This window comes from Monodelphis domestica, chromosome 7 (assembly GCF_027887165.1).
Source record: "Monodelphis domestica isolate mMonDom1 chromosome 7, mMonDom1.pri, whole genome shotgun sequence".
NCBI lineage: Eukaryota > Metazoa > Chordata > Mammalia > Didelphimorphia > Didelphidae > Monodelphis > Monodelphis domestica.
Window position 1 is genome coordinate 257,285,887 of NC_077233.1, and position 9,746 is coordinate 257,295,632.

At 36.7% G+C, this 9,746-nt stretch overlaps 1 long non-coding RNA gene across 1 annotated transcript; it reads left to right on the forward strand.

The window, feature by feature from the left end:
* Positions 1 to 1,379: 1,379 nt before the first annotated feature.
* LOC130455466 (uncharacterized) lies at positions 1,380 to 4,096 on the forward strand. The gene is made up of 3 exons (XR_008913446.1): positions 1,380 to 1,665; positions 2,270 to 2,463; positions 3,114 to 4,096. It is a non-coding gene; the product is annotated as an uncharacterized LOC130455466 (long non-coding RNA).
* Positions 4,097 to 9,746: the final 5,650 nt, after the last annotated feature.

The window sequence follows — 9,746 nt, forward strand, 5'->3', positions numbered from 1 at the left end:
CAACCTCATTATAAGAGGTTACCAAGAAGAAGAAAAAAAGTTAAGCCCTGGGCAAGTCCAGCAGTTCAGGTAAGTACAGGCCAGAAGCTTCCTGTAGAAGAGATCCTTTCCCCCATGGGAAACAGGGAATTCCTCTCCTTCCACACTCTGGATGCTACTTTACTTTTCCCTGGCAGAATAGGCAGATGAGAACAGTTTGTTCCAACAGTGATGAAGGTAGCTGTGTGAAGCTTAGACCATGATCAGATATTGAAGACACCAGAGTTATCCATTGCTTCTTGGACCATCTCTAGTCACCTGACCTTTGTACTATTACTGTTTTGGTTTTTTTTTTTTGGTGACTGGAAGAGAAAGGGAGGCTGACAACTTTGTGAAACTCTGCCTCACTTAAATCCAAGTCAATCAAAAGTCAAGACATCATCCAGTCTTGTTACTGATTCTTTTTGAAAATGGACTAACGACAACAATCCAAGAGGAATCTCATATATCCATTAGTTGGAAAGTCAGTTTGAGAGAGTTTAAAGAGTAAAAGAGGGCATTAAGTGTCACATTCCAGGCTACTGGACTATTCATGAACTACTAGACTCTATTTACCAAGGTCAACCCATTTATATCCACCCTTGACCCCATCATTTCCACTTCTGTCATTATTCACAATAATGAACTGGAGGAATTCCATGTGAACTGGAACAACCTCCAGGAATTGATGTAAAATGAAAGGAGCAGAACCAGAAGAACATTGTACACAGAGACTGATACATTGTGGTACAATCAAATGTAATGGACTTCTCTATTAGTAGCAATGCAGTGATACAGAACAGTTCAGAAGGATCTATGAGGAAGAATGCTATCTACATTCAGAGGAAGAACTGTGGGAGTAGAAACACAGAAGAAAAACAATTGCTTGATCACATGGTTTGATGGGGTTATGATTGGGGATGTAGATTCTAAATGATCATCTTAGTGCAAATATCAACAATATGGAAATAGCTCTTGATCAATGACACATGTAAAACCCAGTAGAATTGCACATCAGCTATGGGATGGGGTTAGGGGGAAGTGAGGGAAAGAACATGATTTTTGTAACCATGTAAAAATACTATAAATTAACTAATTAAATAAAGTTTTCCAAAAAAATAAAAAAAAGAAGAGAATGGAAGATTTGGAAGAGATATGGCATATTTCAGTCAGTCAGTACCTGGGTTTTAATAAGTCAACAATTCACAATGAGATATATTGAAGGAATGGTACTTTTGATATAAGTGTGCCTCTTGTGATTGAGAGAAATGGGCACAGGCAGAAGAAATGACATGCAAAGGAGAAGATCAAGAGAACTATGGAACCCAGACCCATCAGGGGAGGAGAGAGAGGGAATTCCATGGAAGCTCAAGGGAGAAGACAGTTGAATCCCCAGCTGAGTTTTGGACTCACTTTGGCTTGAGAGTGGTCTGAAGACACAACACTTCATTTTCTCTCTGGCCATTACCTTTCTACCTCTAACTTGAGCTGAAAATTGTATTAGAGAGAGAAATTAGTGAGAATAATAAGGGAAACCAAAAGATGTTACACCAGGAAGCAGTTTGAAGGAATGAAACTGATTTCTGAGCAGCTCCTTACTTCCTGTTCTCCTCACCAAGCAAGCTGATGAAATTTTCCCCACAGATGGTAAGTCAGTTCCTCCCTCTAATAACAAAAGCCTTTAGAACAGTTTCTATAGTTGGAAAGGTTCTTTTTATTCTCTTGGGGGAAGGAAATAAGGGGAAAACTGGGAGAGAGGGAAATGGTTTTTTCCCTAATTCTAGTTATATCACTTGTTGAAGGCTTTGATGTAAGTCTCTTCAAAAAGGAAAAATTTCTTCCCCTGAGGGCCTGCTGGGGTCTTTTCTGGACAAGACTACCTTTTTCTTCAGCTCAAGGTAGAGGTATATAGGTAATTGCCAGAGAGAAAATGAAGTGTTGTGTCTTCAGACCACTCCCAAGCCAAAGTGTGTCCAGAACTCAGCTGGGGGTTTAACTGTCTTCTCCCTCGAGCTTCCATGGAATTCCCTCTCTCTCCTCCCCTGATGGGTCTGGGTTCCATGTTTTTCTTGCTCTTCTCCTTTGCATGTCATTTCTTCTGCCTGTGCCCATTTCTCTCAATCACACTATACAGGTCTAGTTTTTTGGACAGAGAGACTTTGGTTAATTGAATGTGCTTATTGCTTTAGGCATATTGGGGAGAGGGTATAGACAAAAATTGATGGACTAAGTCAATATTTTGTTTATCTAGGCACAAGTGAAAATGATAAAATCAAGTCCAATGATTTTTAATGGAACTGTACTCTTATCTACTGGAGCAAGGCAAAGTCAGCATAAGGAGAAATGGATGAATGAATTGGCTGCAGAAAGGGGGAATAAGAGTTACAATAATTTGCAGATATAAGAAACTTTGGAAAAGAAGAGAACAAAATGGAGTGTCGCAATGTATGTATTGAAGGGGTACGGTTTTACAGGTCATTGATTTGGGAAAAGCTAAAATAATCAAATTGATCACAAAAATATTTGAAATGCTTTGGTCAGGTTGACACTTTAAATCAACAACTGAAATAGTGAGGGGTTTTGCTGTTGTTATTTATTTATGACAAGTTTTTAGTCAGATACTTAAGGGAATTTGTGCAAATCAGTGTGAACTTAACATATATCAGGATTTCATTGAGCTTAAAATCTAAATTCTTTTTCATAGATTCTCCTGTAGAGTTTTTGTTTTATTTTGCCCTCCTAGAAGAAAGATGGGAAAAGAAATCTGATTACATTTTTTAAACTGATATGTTAAAGTTCATGTTATAACCAATAATATTTTTACTCCCACTTTGGGCAAGGCATTATACTATGATAAGTATAATAAAAAATACCTAATATTTATATGAAATACTATGTCATGCTGCAGCTCAGTACATTTTTATGTCTTGCTAACCAACAGAATTGACCACTCTTGGAATAATATAAAATAAAAGTAATATATTGGACTTAAAATCAGGAAGACCCTAGTTCAAAATCTGCTTCTTGTGCTTAGAGAATAATAGGGTCAATAAGGTTCCTATCATGTAAAGAAACTCAACCTCTTCATCTTATAGGTGAGGGAGGTAGAAGAGTGGCAGACAAAGAGAAAGGAGGAGGGAATAAGCATTTATAGAGTACCTTCTATGTGTCAGACAGTGTGGTAAGTGCTCTTTAATCAATCAATAAACATTTATTAAACACTGACAGTCTGATAGGCACTGATGATACAAAAAGTGGCAAAAGCAATCCTCACCCTCAAGGAGCTTACAATCTAATGGAGAAAAATAAAGAAATACGTGCATCCAAGAGTCCAAGAAAGTACGAGAGTGAATTTGAACTTAAAGTATAAAGTATAATTGTCGTGATGTACTGATATTTTTGTGCTCCCTGGACTTATTATGTTATGGTCTATATAGAAGGTTTGTGGTATTTCTGCCTTTTTAACTTTTATTTACAATTTGTCTGATTCCTAACGCATGGGCTATTTTTGAAAAGGTGACATGTGGTGCTTCAAAATATGTACACCCTTTAATGTCTATATTAAAAAGAAACCATAAAAATTTCAGCTCTAGATTTGTAAACAGTTTGTGCATTTCTCTATTTTCCTTTTTATCTTTCTGTTAGATTCATCCAGATATAAAAGAATACTAGTTTCCTACTAATATTGTGTGGTTATCTGTGTCTTCTCACAATTCAATTAATTTTCCCTTTATTTTACTTAGATAATATTACATTTGCAGCATGTAAGTTTAATACTGACAATGAGTTGGTTTATGTGGTTCTTTTAAGAATAACGTACTTTCTTTATTTACAGATTCTTTTTATTTTTACTTTGATAAAAATGATTGCATGGTTGCAATTCCTGCTTTTTTAGGTTCACTTGATATGTAGCAAATTTAATTTCAACCTCTCACTTTGATGTCAATGTATCTTTACTTTTATATATGTTTCTTCTAAGTAACTGATTGTGAGGGGCTCTTTTTGTTTCCTGATCCATTCTGCCACTTTATTTCATTTTGTTGGATTATTTCATCCATTCACATTAAAGATTATGTTTTCCTCCATTTGCTTCTTTAATTTTTTTTTTTATTTTTCAAGAAAGATATTTTTACTGACCTGTTCCCCCAACAATGAAAACAAACCCCTCAGTGAATATCTATGTAGTCCAGCAAGATAAATTCCCATCTTCACCATGTTCAAAAATGTGTTTATTGATTTTAAATTGATTGCCTCTCTGAAAGGAGTTAAATGACATGTTTCATATTCATTCTTTTGGGTTTGTTTATCACTGAATAGGCCACGGGTCTAAAATCTTTCAAAATTGTTGTTTTTTTCTCTGTTGTTATCACTGTATAAATCATCCCTCTTGATCTGTTCACTTCACTTTTCATCAGCCCATAAAAGTATTTCAAGTTTCCCCTGAAATTGTCGATTTCACCATTTCTTCTGATGCAACAATAATCTGTAGTATTCATATAGCAATTTATTTGGCCATTCACCATTAGGAGGCTGCTTTCTTAATTTCCATTTTCTGGCTGCTACTACAAAGATAGCTGCTATAAATATTTTTGTACACATAGTCCCCTTGCCTTTGATTTATTTGTGTTATAGTCCTAGTAGTGGTATTTCTGGGTCATGGTTTGGCAACGTTATGGGCATAGTTCCAAATTCTTTTCCAGAATGGCTGGACCAATTCTCAGCTCCCCCCCAACAGTGTACTACTATACATAATTTCCCACAGGCCCTCCAATATTTGTCATTTTCCCTTTTGCTCCTTTGCCAAGATGTTAGATGTTACATGGAATTTCAAAGCTTCTTTAATTTGAATTCATCTAGTCATTAATTATTTGGACATTTTTATATGATTGTTGCTAACTTTAATTTCTTCCTGTGTAAAAGCCCCTGTTCATATCTTTTGACCATTGGGAATGGTTCTCTCTCTCTCTCTCTCTCTCTCTCTCTCTCTCTCTCTCTCTCTCTCTCTCTCTCTCTCTCTCCCTCAATACACACACACACACACACACACACACACATATACACACACATACACTGTAGGACTTCTTTACATGTGATTTTTTATATTTCATTAACTATTCTACTTGAAATGTCAAAATATAGTAGGAGATATTGCTCTTTGAGACCAGAGACTGTCTTTTGTATTTTTATCCCCAGACCTTAGCCCAGTACTTGACATTATTCATTCATGCATTCATCTATACATCAAAAAAATCTCATCTATACATCAAGATCATTCTAGATTTCTTGAAAGATAAAACGATATAAATAAGCCTCTTCAATAACCCTCTGTTAAATATAAAGCATCATTTGGTGTATATAAAAGGTTGATGTACATTCTCCAAAGGCATTTGTTACTATTATGAAGAAAATTCAGAAGAAAATTCAGGTTAAAGAGGATGTTACTTCTGTTTTCAGATGACATTGTGCTGATTTCATCAAGTCCTAGAAAATTATAGAGCCTCTATAAGGTATAAGAAGCTTTGTAAGATCTCTGAAAGTGCTCATTCACACAGAAAACACCAAGTGGTTGTAGACCCATTCCCCAGATTTCCATATATATTTGGACAGCTACTTTGTGGAATTTGCCCAACTATATGTATATCTACACAGGAGATGGAGAGCAAGCTGAATTGCCTTCAGAAAATCTCAAAACCCTTTCAATTGATTCCAAGTTTTCCAGGAAAGGAAAGGTCTGTGTTTTGAGTATGATCATTTTACCATTGTTGCTATGGGTCAGAAAGACCTGGAATATCACTGTCTCCAAAGAACTAAAAATGAATATAAAACAAAGGGAAATGTAAAGACGAGTCATGGATTTGGTCAGGTTGTAAAATATATTCAGGTTGGAATTCTGGAGAAAAAATGGCATCAAGAAATTATGTGCTAGGAAGTCCAGAACATCTTGTTAAGTGGGAAAATAAGGGATACCATGTGTATAACTGTACTCTCATGAAGCAACAAAGGCCTGTAGCATGTTGTGCAGTCCCCTCTTCTCCATCCACCATGGTGAATTTGTGAATGACAACAGGCAAAAGCCATCTGAGATGGGCAAGCATGGATGGATAGTATTCTACATGATTTGAGGCAACTTCAGAGTCAATGAGATCATCAATTTAAGGATTTAAAAATTGAATTAGGCATCAATTTAAGCCCTTATTTTAGTATATATTTTATATACTCATCTGTGTACATTGTGTTTCCCTCCAATAGAATATAGGCATCTTGAGGATAGGGAACTTCGTTTTTCTTTTATTTTTATCCTCAATATCTAGCACAGTACCTAATAAACCATAAATTCTTCTTAAGTTCCTATTGGTTGATTTGCAAAGATGCTTACAAGCCTCAAAATAACCCTGCAGATATTATTATGCCTATTTTACAGATTAAGAAGGTAAGCTTTGTAAACCTTAAAATTTCTTAGACTTGTGAATGTTGGAAATTTCACCATTGGAAGGTTTCATGCTTGGAGGGAATTTCCTACTGATAGTGGGAACTCTATTGGAATGTGAACCCCCTTGGCATGGGAGGTTCCTTCTCCTCCCTACTTGGGACTGCTTTAGGACAGAAACCTTTTGCTGAACAATGGAAAGGGCTTTGACCTATGCTTAAGCATAGAACAGGAAGTTCTTTGAGTCATGATTGATTTTAGAATTGATACAATAGAGATACTTGGAATGACAGAACCAGGTCTTGGAACTTACAATCTCCACCCTACTCAGCCTAACAGGATTTAGGAAGGGCTGCAGCATAGATCAAAATTTAATTATTTGAGAATATGACCTTCAACAGACATGTGCAAAGGGGCAGACCTCTGGATGGTCCTGGGTTAAGCTAGAGCCACCATTGGCACAGGGAAGACATGGACAGTGATTGGTAGATGTGAGAACTGAGGGGAGAGAACTTAGATGGTTTCCTTAAAGATAGCGAGGTCTGAGGACTGGGGTGGTTGGAGAGGTTGTGCTCTGAGAAGTTTTGCTCTGAAGGAGTCTGAGAGGAGAGAGGTCCTGGAGGGAGAGCTGATCATGAGTAGAGACTGGAGAGGTCTGAGAGGAGGGCTTGCTCTGAAGGAGGCTGGAGGTGGAGGCCCCTGAGACTGTTTCTCCATTTTGGTCACGTGAGTGATAGGGACTGATCTTTTTTCTTTGCCTCAGCTATTTAAGGGCTTGGGCCTTTTGGCCCAGCCTAAACAGAGGGGGTATTTAAGCCCTATTCCCTTCTCTCCCCTTTCTCTCTCTCTCTCTCTCTCTCTCTCTCTCTCTCTCTCTCTCTCTCTCTCTCTCTCTCTCTCTCTCTCTCTCTCTTTCTCTCTCTCTCTCTCTCTCTCATAATACCTTTCTTCCTCCTGTTTGTAATTAAAAACTCCATAAAAGGTTGACTGCTGACTTGAGTTTTCATTTAGGAATTACATAGCTGGATTCCTTGGCGACCTTAAATTAATATATATCAGTCTTTTAAAGTGATTTCCTTGTCACAGCTTCAAAAAAGTTAAATTCCTTGGCCATGGTCAAATAACTAATAAGTATTGGAGAATGGATTTTAACTTAGGGTTTTCTGCCTTTTAGTCTAAAATCCTAGCCACTACAGGCAGAGATGATAAAGATCTTTTGATTTATGGGCATAACCTCTGTGAAGAGATAAATAAGAGGAATTATATGTACAGTTTAAGAACAGCTAGAAGGCCAATTTGAGGTAAGTCTGGACAGATGGATTGGAACCAGATTGCAGTGGCATTAAATGTCAGAATGGGTATTTTATTTCACTGGCAAAAGAGAACCAAGTCAACCAGTATTTTATTAGGAGCCAGACACTGTGTTATGCACTGGGAATATAAATATAAATAGAAAAAAAAGTCAGTTCCTACCCCCAGGTAGATTACATTCTAAAAAGAGAAGATAACACAAAAGAAGAAGAATTAACATTTCTATAACACTTACTATGTGCCAAGCACTGAGCTAAGCACTTTATAAATATTTCATTTGCAATTCACTATAACCCTGAGATGCTCTTATTGTTATCCTCATATTATGGATGAGAAAATGGAAATAAACTGAGATTAGATGACTTGCCCAGGGTCACACAGCTTGTAGATGTCTGAGGTCGGGTTTCATGATTCCAGACCCAGCACTCTATCTATTAACAACCCTGGGTTTGGAAAGCAAAGGAAGATACACAGCAGGGGTGGTATGGTATGGTAGAGAAAGCCCAGTGACTTTGGAGTATAGCCTGGAAAGAAATGATGATAGGATTGGCTTGGGTGTCCTTAAGGTTCTGGAAAGAACCAGCCAATTAAGATTATAAAGCAAGGGAATAAAGTGGTTATATTTCTGCTTTAGGAAGATGATCTCTGCAATGCTGAAGAGGATAGTTCTGGAAAGCAAAGCGACTGGGAGCCAATTAGGAGGCAAGGGCAGAGATGGTAAAGGTCTGAAGTAGGCTAGTGGCCTGTGAGAATGAAAAGAAGGGAACAGATGCTATAGAACTTAATGGAGATAGAATCAAAAAGACTGGCAAATCACCAGATCTGAGGGATGAGGAAGGGAGAACAAAAGGGATGACTTAGAGCTTGGTGACTATGCATCTGCTAATAAGCACTATTAATTTGGTTAACAATTAATTAAAATCTTGCTTTCTGCCCTAACACAATTAACTTTCTGTGAAGTGACATAAGCAAATTTGACCTTAACCACCCCATAATCCAGAATTATTAAGATATATTTAAACTCTTCTAATTAAATTTGACTCCATCACAATGACAATGGGTGGAGGAAAAGAAAACTGAATATGAGTGTCAGAGATCCTGAGTTCAAAAATGGGCTCTGTTGCTTACTAGCCACATGAGTTTGGGAAAATCACTTTTCTAAGCCTCAGGTTTCCTCACATGTGAAATGAAAGGATTGGATTTTGATCTTTAACTTCAGCTCAAATTATTTTATTCTATCCTATATTAGAAGATATTTGCTACATTAAAATGGGTTATTCTTTCTTAATGGAAATTTCAGAGGAAAAAAATGCATGGCCTATTATTTGAAATATGTACCACAAAGATAACTTTTTTCTCACAGAATGTAAAAAGATATGAAACTGACATCTAATAGGCTCTTTGGGAGAATCCTAATGTTAATCCCCTAAATCTTTCCTTTTGATTTTTAACAAAAGTCCTGAGGGTTTCTGCCCTTTTTATTATTTGGGCTCTGTCACTGCTGTACTAACAATTTAACAACTGACTCACCAAAAAAAAAATTCCCATGACATTCTTTTAAGCTGAATCTACATTAATAACATTTTTGCCATCATTTTTATTACCAATTATTTTAATATATAACAAAATATAATAATACGTATGAATTACATATGTGTAATAAACTATAATAAATATGCTTATTCAAGGGAAACAAATTCTCACATTAAATTTGTCCCAAAATCTCTTATCCCCCCCCATTCCTACCCTTACCCCCCCTCCAAGAAGGCAGGGAGTATGATATAGGTGGAACGCATATTATCATATAATACATATTCCCATGTTCATCATGTTGTCAAAGACACATATTGCTTAGACCAGAGAAAAATTCATGAAGGAAATAAAGTGAAGAATGATATGTTTCACTTTATGTTTGGACCATCTTTGACAGTGGCTATCCTTTTTTTTTTTGTCATGAGTCCCATGGACTTGTCCTGGATCCTTGCCTTGT